The sequence below is a fragment of the Ixodes scapularis genome, unplaced genomic scaffold (genome assembly GCF_016920785.2).
Source record: "Ixodes scapularis isolate PalLabHiFi unplaced genomic scaffold, ASM1692078v2 PGA_scaffold7__128_contigs__length_106722199, whole genome shotgun sequence".
Lineage (NCBI taxonomy): Eukaryota > Metazoa > Arthropoda > Arachnida > Ixodida > Ixodidae > Ixodes > Ixodes scapularis.
Genome location: NW_024609882.1, coordinates 81,596,961 through 81,607,482, shown reverse-complemented (window position 1 = coordinate 81,607,482; position 10,522 = coordinate 81,596,961). Strand labels below are relative to the sequence as shown.

Here is a 10,522-nt window from a genome sequence, read left to right as displayed (position 1 = left end):
TGATGGGAATGTTTTCTAACGACGAACACGGCAGATTGAAAGAAAAGGAAGGTTCACAACTGTTATCTTCAGTGAATACGGACTGAAAATGTGCATTAAAGCCATTCGAAATGTCTACGGGGTCAGTGACATATTCATCTTCAATAATAAAACTGCGGGAAATGTCATTTTTAGGAAGGATCGACCTCTAAAACTTAGCCGGATTTGACTTCATAAAGTTAGTCAATGTAACGTTGAAACAAGTATATTTAGCAGCTGTCATTGTTTCCACTAATCTATTTTTTAGGCTTTCAAACCGTTTGACGTTCGAAGGACTATCACCAAGTTTTAATTTCCGATTTCTTTTTAGTCTGCAGGTTAATTGCAAATACCTCTCTAGTAATCCATGGCTTGGCTTGATTTGTCTTTTTATATTTGACTGGTACAAATCGTTAAATACAATCATTTACTAATGAGCAAAATTTGCTAAGCAACACATCAACATTATAGTCACGGATAAAGGTCTCGAAATCATCAAAGTAAAAACTAAGTTCGTCAAGAATTGACTCGTCATTAGCTCTGTTAAAGTCTAAAACAGTAACAATCTCGGGATTTACGTGTAAGGCACGAATATTAAGTGTCACAACAACAGCTCTGTGGTCTGAAATACCAACAACCACTTTTCACTCATAACCAGATTTGGCAATGCTGTTACTAAGGAAAACTAGGTCAATAGTTGAGTTATCTCTAGTACATTCACTAACAACTTGATCTAAATCGAATGACACTGCAGTATCAACCAGTGCATCACATATAATTTTATCACGACTACCAACTATTAACGTTTTCCAATTTACGTCAGGTGTGTTAAAATCTCCAGTCAGAGCGAATTTACCACCACCGAAGTTATGGTTTAAAATGTACCCGTGAATATCAAAAATAACCTGAGGGGAAGTACCCGGAGCTCTATAAACTGCCCCAATAACAAGAACAAATTTATCGATATAAGCTTTACACCAGAGTGACTCAGTGTTAGGTAAGCTAGGAAGAACAGAAAAACTAACATCAGACCTAAAAAATAAAGCAAAACCACCACCCCTACCACATGACCTATCGCAACGCACAACAATGTAGTTAGGTGGAGTAAATTCGCAGTCAACAACTGAGTCATGCAACCACGTTTCAGTGACACAAATCGCATGAGGGTAATATGCAGTTGCAATACCAGCAAATTCAGTGGACTTTGGGAGAATGCTCCTGGCATTAAGATTCAATAAAGTAAACGAGTTTTCATAAGGAAGTCAATCAGAATTATCCGGAAGGCGAGGGGGATTGACCTTTACAAGGCAGTTGTTAGACACATCCCACGTATAGCGATTATTATTGACAAGTGCATAATCGTAGCGCAAAACCACCTTCGCACCGTTCTGTCTAGAATCAGCCGTACCACGCCATAGCTGACTGCGAATATTTCGCACGCGAAGGGAAAAATCTTCGTTGATGAACACACGAGTGGCCTTAAGTCTTGGGGCGTTTTTAAGGATTAATATCTTTTCTCTATGGTCTACCACTTTAAAAATTACGGGTCTGATCTTACCATCTATGCGTGAACCAAGACGGTGGCAGCGTTCGATGCCATCGCATTAAATAGAAAGCTTGGAAGACAAGAGTTCAGTGACAGCCTGAAGCATTGACGCTGACGATTCATTTTCAGCTTCTTGTAAACCATAAATAATCAGATTGTTCCTCCTAGAGTGATTTTCCAAGTCATCATTTTTATCAGCTAATTCGGCAAGTCTATGATCGAGCCTGGCGATTTTATCTTCAAGAGACTGTACCCTTTTGTCGAGCCCAGACAGCCGTGTTAACTCAGATTCAATGGAAACACAACGTGATTCAATGCCCACAATCTGAGATTGCAGGGTCGCTCGACTGTTTTTTATTAAGGCTACATCAGCAGCTATTTGCGCTTGCCCATCAAGGAGCTGTTTGAGAAAAACCTGAGTATCCGGCCCGGGGTTCGATTCGACATCGCCGCTACGCAATAGCATATTAAAACAAACTCTAAACCATGCAAACAGGGAAGAACAAACGAAGCTACCCAGTGGGCCCGGTAGCAGCATTAAAAATATGTTATCGGACCTAGAAGAATCAGGCTCAGGACTCAGCTTTACCTGAAGAGCGAAGAAGAAACATCTCAGCGATTTGTTCATGATGCTGCCACCAAGCCCACTGAAGAGGAATGCTTGGAACGGTGGTCTTGTAGTTTCGGCGGCGGAAGTAGGTGTCGCCACGGAACTTCCGTCCATACGACGATCCAAGTTTGGTTCTTGAACGTGGTGATAGTAAGATGACGGAGAGCCAATAGCAGGATGCGAAGATTCCGAAAATTGTGCGGAGTCAGCACAAAAACCAGGAGACAAGGGCAGCGACGAGGCTGCAGTGTCACAGCATCCAGCAGGCACTGACGGCAGGGCAACCTGAAGAGCGAAGAAGAAACATCTCAGCGATTTGTTCATGCGGAATGCATACTTAGGAGTGCTCTGGCTGTGGCCTAGAAGCAACATACTCAAATAATGGTCTGGTCGTTACTTGCACAGCCCAGCAGACAAAGGTGGCAGCGCACAGAAGGAGATTCTTTTCCGAAAGTCTATATGTTAAAAAAGGCCTAGCAGATCGGCTCGACAACGGGCTGCCGAAATGGAAAAGGTGGAGTGGCAGACAACGGTATGGATGCCCTGGTTTCTCGCAGCCGCAACGCAGTCACATGCACTCAAATGCTCTCAAACGCAACTGTTCGTAGAGGCCTTCAGCGTTGATCATTGCTTCGACAACATCCCTACTGAAAAAAACCATTTGAAATTCGAACGGGTCGACCCGTTTCAATCAAACGGGTGCAAACTTGTCGACCCGTTTGAAACGGTACCCGTTTCATACAGGTGCCCGTTCGACCTTGCACGTGACCACACGTTTGAACGTGCCATTCGAATCGGGAAGTTACGCGCTAGCCCTAAATGGGGATCGTCTGGTAGGTTGGTTATCTTAAACTTATTTAAGAAGTTCCGAAACTCATAAACCTATTTATAACATGGAGGAAACACGTAGAACAAATGCGCTCACGTAGATGCTTGCAAATGGACAGGAAAAGAGACACAAAAGATTGTTTTCAATTCTCAAAGTTTATTACGTCTTCTGCAGACAAGTACAAACGTGCAAGCGATCTGTGAAATGTGAGAGACACTCTAAGCTTTTATACAACTGAGAAGATAGCAAAGCAAACAAGAACCGAGGTAATTCTAGACTATGAAAGTGGACTTTCGGGAAATTATTCGCCCGGCTACCGCGAGAATAGTGGCTGCATAATTATATAGATAATCTGGAAGAGTACGAGTAGAAGAACGGTCAATCGTTGCCAAGAAGTAGGTTGCAGTGCACTTACCATAAGAATAGCGGACTTGAAAGATATAATCCGTGATATTTGTTGACACGGTCAAAGCTGGACAACCACACAAACACAAACGAGAGGGAACGGCTCCTTGGAAGTTTCAACACGATGTGGCGCACAAGCTGTCATTTGCCGAACCCAACCAAACCGCAAGAATTCCTGACTTCTTTGAAGAATCGCTTGTTGCCGATATAGGCGTAGGACTTTTCGAACACTGATAGCTTTGGTGCACATCCAATACGTTGTCGAGAGACATCCTAATAAGACCGCAGTGTTAGACGACAGATCGAAGCAGGTGGACTAGCGAAGTTCGAACTTGAACTGACAACAAGCAGACAAAGAAAAAAGTGGCTGCCAGGCGCACCTTTCCGGATCTCGATGCTTATCAGCGTGTAGCTCGCGCGTTGCTGCGGGTCACGTGACAGGGGTGACAAGAGAGGAGGGAGGGGGCGAGGTCGAGGCGCCGGGACCACCGGGACAGCCCCTCTCCCTCTCCCCAGGCATTCCAGTGAGATGTGTTTTTGTAACCTCGAAAAACATACATGCGCGCGCGCGCGCGCACGCATTTTTGCACACTCGAACCTTGGAAATGGCGGCGGGGCAGCCACAAGCTCGGCTTGCGCTCGAGCGAAGAAAGTACTCAGCGCGAGCTCGTAGTTTGACTGCTGCAACGGCGCGCGTGCTCTCGCAATGCTCGACGTTCTTGCAGCCGCGTGTACGCGTGCTACCTTCGCTGCGTCCTGAATTAAAGTGAAACGGAGTCTAGACGTACATTCTTTCACGCGGTCGCGTCTTCTGCGAGAGAGATTCGAGCTGAATAAGTAAATTGAGGCAACAAAGATGGACAAAGTTTTAAAGTTCTGTCAAAAATATCGGCTCAGCAACGTCGCGCGTTTACGTAAAACAACAACAACAACAAGAAAAAAAGGTGTTAGTTTTAGTTGCAGTATATAAGCGAACATCAGCGCAATTGAAATATAAATATAATTACTTGCATTACGCGGACGATCTGAAATCGATGAACCGGCGCTCCCAGCCCTCCGGAAACATTGGCTGCCACGGCTGAAACGCTAGGCGTGCCCACGCCGCCGATCTGTACGTTCAATATCAAACGGGCTCCGGAGAGCCGTTTGATTAAACCGGTACAGTTTACAACATGGTCACCGGTTTGAGCAAAGGTGCGACAAGTTTGCCCAAACGAGTCGCCCATTTGCAAAGACGAGCGACCCATTTCCGCAGACGAGCGACCCGTTTGCCAAAGGAGGGACCTGTTTGTCCAAATAGGTGACCGTTATGGCTCATACGGGGGACCCCTTTGAGCCATACGGGCGACCCCTTTGACAAACTGGTGACCGGTATGGTTAAACTGTTACCGGTATTGACCCGTTTATTTTCATATAGGCACCAAGTGGTTTTTTTCAGTAGGGGTTAGATTATTTTTTTCTCGTTTTTGAATTTTCTTTTTGTGTGGTTTCGCGTTTTGCAGAAAAGCAGGCATGCTTCTATTCGTTTGGCAGTTTGAGACGGTCCATCTTATACTACCCAAAGACAAGTCCTGACGAGCCCCTTTTTTCGCAGCGCTCCCTGGGCAGCCTAGGAGGCCTATACGAAACAGCAGAGGGAAATTATCTGCATCGTCCTTTGACTTCGTCTTTTCTTAAGGCGCCCGACCTTCATTCCTGTCTTCGTGTGGGCGTGAGCGAGCATAGCGGCCGGTTATACCGAATCAGAGGGGTAGAGCGAAACACCTGGTCACTTTCTGTAGGACAAAAAACCTTTGACGAAACTTTTTCCCGTGACTGGCTTTCATGTTCTGATAAGCTTGCTGGGGTCATGGTGTTCGCCGTTTGCCAAGTTATGGTGATGTGGTGCGCTCTCTAGTGTTCTCCTGCTTTTCGTACGTTGTAGTCGCGGCCGTGGTTTTTCGTCGTGAATGGCCAGAGTACATCCATGCCAACTTTGCCGCCGTCTGTTTCGTCGGAGTTCGTGCATTTAGTTTGCCGCGTTCGTTGCACGCGCTTTGAGAAAATCCTGGTCATAGGCGACCGTGAGACTTCCGTTGAATATGAGCCACCGCTTTTATTCTCGACATTGTATTTCCGTTTTTCTGTGCTGCCCGAGTTAGATTATGCATATATCACGAATTACATGATATCGCCGGTTTATTTGTAAGTGCTCTGCACGCATGCTTCTTATACTAGTCCTGCTTCCGGGTCAACAGACCATTTTACTGATTATAAAGATCAACAGCCCCTTGAGCCTTATGCGACTCCCGGTCGCTTCGTCTTTGCAAGCTTCTTCCCAGGTAGCACACCGCGTCGGCCGGTATCGGGGCTACGCCGGCCGGTCCCGGTAACAGGATGGCGGCGCCCGGCCATTGGCGCCGGTGAGCTACCGGCCACGGCCGGCGTCGGGGTTTCGTCTTGCTCACTGGCCAGTTCCGCCGAAGAAGTTACAGTGACTGGCCGGCATCGGGTTTTTGCTGTCTTTGCTGGCCAGTCTTTCTATGGAGGTTCCAGTAACTGGCCGGCATTGGTACTTTGCTGTCTTTGAAGGCCAGTATTTACATGGAAGTTCAGTAACTGGCCGGCATCGGCACTTTGCTGTCTTTGATGGCCAGTATCTACACGGAAGTTCAGCGACTGGCCGGCATCGGCGCTTTGCTGTTCAGGCTGGCGAGCCCCGCCATGGAAGTTCCGTTTACTGACCGATATCGCTTTATCTTTTTTTTTTTTTGCCGTTTTTACTATGCAGTCAAGTCCTCCAGATTTTGACGAACTGTGGCAATTCATGAATAGCGAGTGGAAATATTTGCGTAGATCAATCCTTCGCAAATAACTGCCGACGCTGGTGTATTTGATCCCAGCATGGCAGGGCTGACGTGTTTTATCGCGAAAACGCGAGAAAAAATAATGCGGCGTGGAACATTTGCAGTTCAGGATTCGAGACTCTGACCACCTACGCTATGAAGAATAAATTACACCACACCGAACGACACCTTTTCAGGAAGCTAGTTTAATTTGATGCACTATACTTAAGGTCGGTGGTATACGCACGTGTTTGGCACTGATAAGAAAAATAAAATAAAAACGGTATAGCGGAGAATCCAAGTGAAGAACAACAACCACAATTAACAAACACGTGGCATGATTGAGCACGCGCTTTGAGTTACAAAAACAATAATTTGCATTACATTGCAGAATCTGGACAAGAAAGAGATGTGTGTTTTGCTTATGACGCTGCGAGATGTACACAACTTTCCTGAGATCATGTTATTGGTGATTTTAATTGAGTGTGAAAAAATGCTATTTCAGGCAAGAATCGACTATTTTCTGTGGTAGCTACGACCATCTAACAGAAATATTTCAAATGTTCACATAGCCAGATGATCTGTCCCCGATAGCTTATCTTATACGACATACTGCACCAAAAAAAAAGTAAATATAAAAACTTTTTTTTTTTTTAACACGATAAAACGGGAAACACAAAGGCTTTGTGGGTGTTTACACTGCCGGGTTTGTGAATGTGACCCCTTGGCGCTACAAAACATAAATGTTATCACACCGAACGATACCGTTTCTGAAAGCTAGTTTATTTATCCGCACAGTTCTTCGATCTCAGGAATAAAAACATTATAGGCCTAATAAAAAAGTAAAATTGCGGAGCACAACCTCAATAAGTAAAACCAGGGGGCAGGCGATGGATATCACTGATGTGCCAGAACAAAATTAAGTACTACTTTCCGGAAGTCAGAAAATTAAGAGATGTGCTCAATACGTAGCGCGCTATGAGCTCAGGTAAATAACTGCCTTAAAATAGCGGTATTTTTGTTTTAATAGTGGCTGAAGGTGACCGCCTTCAGACAAACTTCGGCTGCATCACTGTGGCAGTTTGACCATTTACATACACATTTTCCCATTTTTCTCTCAATATTCCCATTATTATTAGCTTCTTTACTTCGTTGAAAGCACTTGCGCTGTTTGCGTACTACACCAACCAACCTATTAGCACGGAGGGAGCGATTTATCCCGGCAAACAGGAGGGCCACGGTTTGTGCAGTGCATCAACTCAAATTTGGGCTCGCACTTTCTATTTTCACGTTCTGCGTGACTTTTACCCTAAAGTAGGGGGCCAGCGACTGCAAAAAACACAGCAAATATTTAAAATAATAAAAACAAGAAAAAAACGCGATAAAAAGAAATTAGAAAACTTTCTCCCTAGTGGGATTCGAACCACCGACCACTACGTTACCAGCGGGACGCGTTAACAACCAAAGCCAAACCGACATTCAGAACGTCTGATGTTTTAAAAGATTATATGTCTGCTGAAGTCGGTTGGATACATTGTGCGGTTAGTTTCGTATTTAATTTTTTGCTACGTGTTCAGGACGCATTTATATTATTGTGGCAATGTTTACATGCTAAATAAGTTATTATTACTGTGTATACTAATGTTTTTTTTTTTTTAATTTGCATTGCTGGTCGTTTTATTGCAAGCGTGTTGGAGATAGTTTCCGTAAAGTCGCTAGATATCCATTAGAGCCATAGAGTAGTATAGTAAACGTAAAGAGAGGACACAGGAGCCGATTCGCGGCCCAGATAGTGCGTTTCATACCCTCCGCTACGTGGCGCTTTTCTACAATTTGGTTAAAATTAATTAAAACTCTTTCAGTGAAAAGTATTTATTTTTTAAATGGCAATGCTTTAAAATTGTTTAAAGTACTTAAAACGACTAAATAGATTAAATCAAATACGTCACAAAAACCACGTGATGAATGGCGCCTGCCATGGCCTGCCTGCCTGCACGCCGTCGCCTCTGCATCATTCTGCATGGCCTCTGCTCGTCCCTGCGTCGTTCGTCTGTGCCGTGCGTGCCGTCCATCTGTGCTTTCTGCTGCATCATGTTCGGTCGACTTTGCAGCAATCAAGGTGACGCATGACCGCCTGCGTGCTCGCATGCTCGGCGTGAATTCGTGGAGCCGATCGGTTCGAGCTTCTCGCCCTGTTGTTTCTGCCGGGCTGTCTGGCTGCACTTGAACGTGTGTGCATGTTGATTTTCGATGAGATTGTTTTCAAAAAAAGAATTTAACTTACGACCTTGCACACGACATTGTCCATGGGTTAACAGATGACGGTGTTGAACGAACCTCTAACGTTGCAGATAGAGCCTTGGTTGTTATGCTGTCTGAAATTTCCAGGAGGTGCGTTTGCACACACTGTTGTGCACACTCCAACAACGTCTTCTGTTTAACGCAGTCTCCTCATTTCTCTCATTCGGGAGCTTAAAGGGGCAGTGCAATGATATTCAATTGGAATGTTTTTCACTTTACACGAGCTTACTGGCACTAGTGGGACTCAAGGATACTCGCACGCAACGCCACTGACCAAGAAACTCCTCTGTTGCGCTGTAATTACCAGGACAAAACCCAGTGTTTTTATTGAATCTCTTCTTCGAAAAACCTGATGACATAGCTGGACGGTAGCAGTACCGCCCAGTGACGATATTTGAATACGGCTCATAGATTGGACCCGAGCATGGCGCGGACACTCGATTTGGGCTCGTGATAATCGATAGCTCGAGGAACATTCGGGTAGTGTCCTGTGTCAAATCGCTGCAATGACGACAACAGCCGAACCATAACAATGTCTGGAACTCAGCGCGTGTCCTTTGCCTTGCCAACCCCAGCGCATGACTATGATCAACATTGGCGGCATATAATCGGCTCCAGTTCACGGGGCCGCTTGTTCTGGCTGCGAGTTGAGCGGGTGAACTCTGCTCGTTTTTCTTTATTTTTTTCTGGGACTTCAATTGCGTGTGGTGAAAACGAACGGGTATATTTTACGGACCATTAACGTCAGGGAGTCGTTCTAAGCGGTATTTGCGCAAAATACAAATATCAGTGCATCGCCCCTTTAAGGCGGTTGGCTTCACAGTAAAGGCTGTGGTCGGTGGTTAGGGGGCTTCAAACGTAAGCTTGGTGTATGTGGTGATAAGCCATTTTTTGAAGTTGACAACGAACACGTTTACTTTGTCTTTGATGTTCCGCACCTTCCCAAAACAACCAAGAGCAATCTCCAAGCCCACAAACTTTGCATTGGAAATGCGGTCATTGAGCGGTCTTCTATTGTTGAACTTCATTGTTCTATCCATGAGATTAGCTTGCAATTGACTCCGAAACTTACTGAGAGACACATTTATTCAAAAACCTTTCTGTAACATGGAAGAAAATTGTGCCCCACAGGTACTGAGTGCCTCAATCTTTCTTGTAATCATATCTCTTGTTTATGCAAAGGAACTTCCTGAGGCAGTCATGGCTACAGCCTATTTCTGTGATAGGATGTGCATACTTTTTGATTGTCTAAATAGCTAAAAAATTCAAAAAGACAGGGCAGAAGTTGCGTCATGCCATTCTGAAGGGAGATTCTCAAATACTTGATTTTCTCCACCAGTAACTCGGATGGATTTCAGCATGGCAGTTCCAAAGTAGGAGGCAGCCATAAGCCATCATTGGATGGAAAGTTACTATAAAAAGTGTCCCCATGCTCTTTGATGAGCTTTCAAGCAGCCATGACTTTAAGTTCTTACTTACACGACGCCCGCAGCAAGACACACTTGAGAACGTTTTTGGAGCTATATACGACAAATGCTGGGCAGCAACACATACCCAAATGTGCATCAGTTCACCTCAGGACTAAAACACCTCTGGATAAAGAAACTGTTCAAACTGTCGGACAATGAAAACGTAGAAGATGACAAGGCTGACCTCCTAAAGAGTTGCAAATATCTTCACACCTTGAAAGTTTAATTTCAGACATTGTGGAATGTCTTCCAATTGATAACTTCCCGCCACTAGAGGATATTTCTGAGCTGGCATCAGAAATCAGGTCTAACATAATTGTTGACTCGTCCACGTTTTTATTACGTTTGGGGCTATTTGATCAAGCTTTGGCTTGAACAGACAACTTACAGCTGTGGCTGTTCTCAGATGCTATCGGATGAGTCTAATAACTTGACCAGGCCTCACCAGTACTGTCTTGTTCCTAAAGCATACTACGTGCCTGGAAAATTCTTCGCGAACTTAGTAGTACCATCACAGGC

The 10,522-nt window shown here is 44.8% G+C and overlaps 1 pseudogene; it reads right to left on the bottom strand.

The window, feature by feature from the left end:
- Positions 1-317: 317 nt before the first annotated feature.
- On the bottom strand, positions 318-1,256 carry LOC120845067 (annotated as a pseudogene).
- Positions 1,257-10,522: the final 9,266 nt, after the last annotated feature.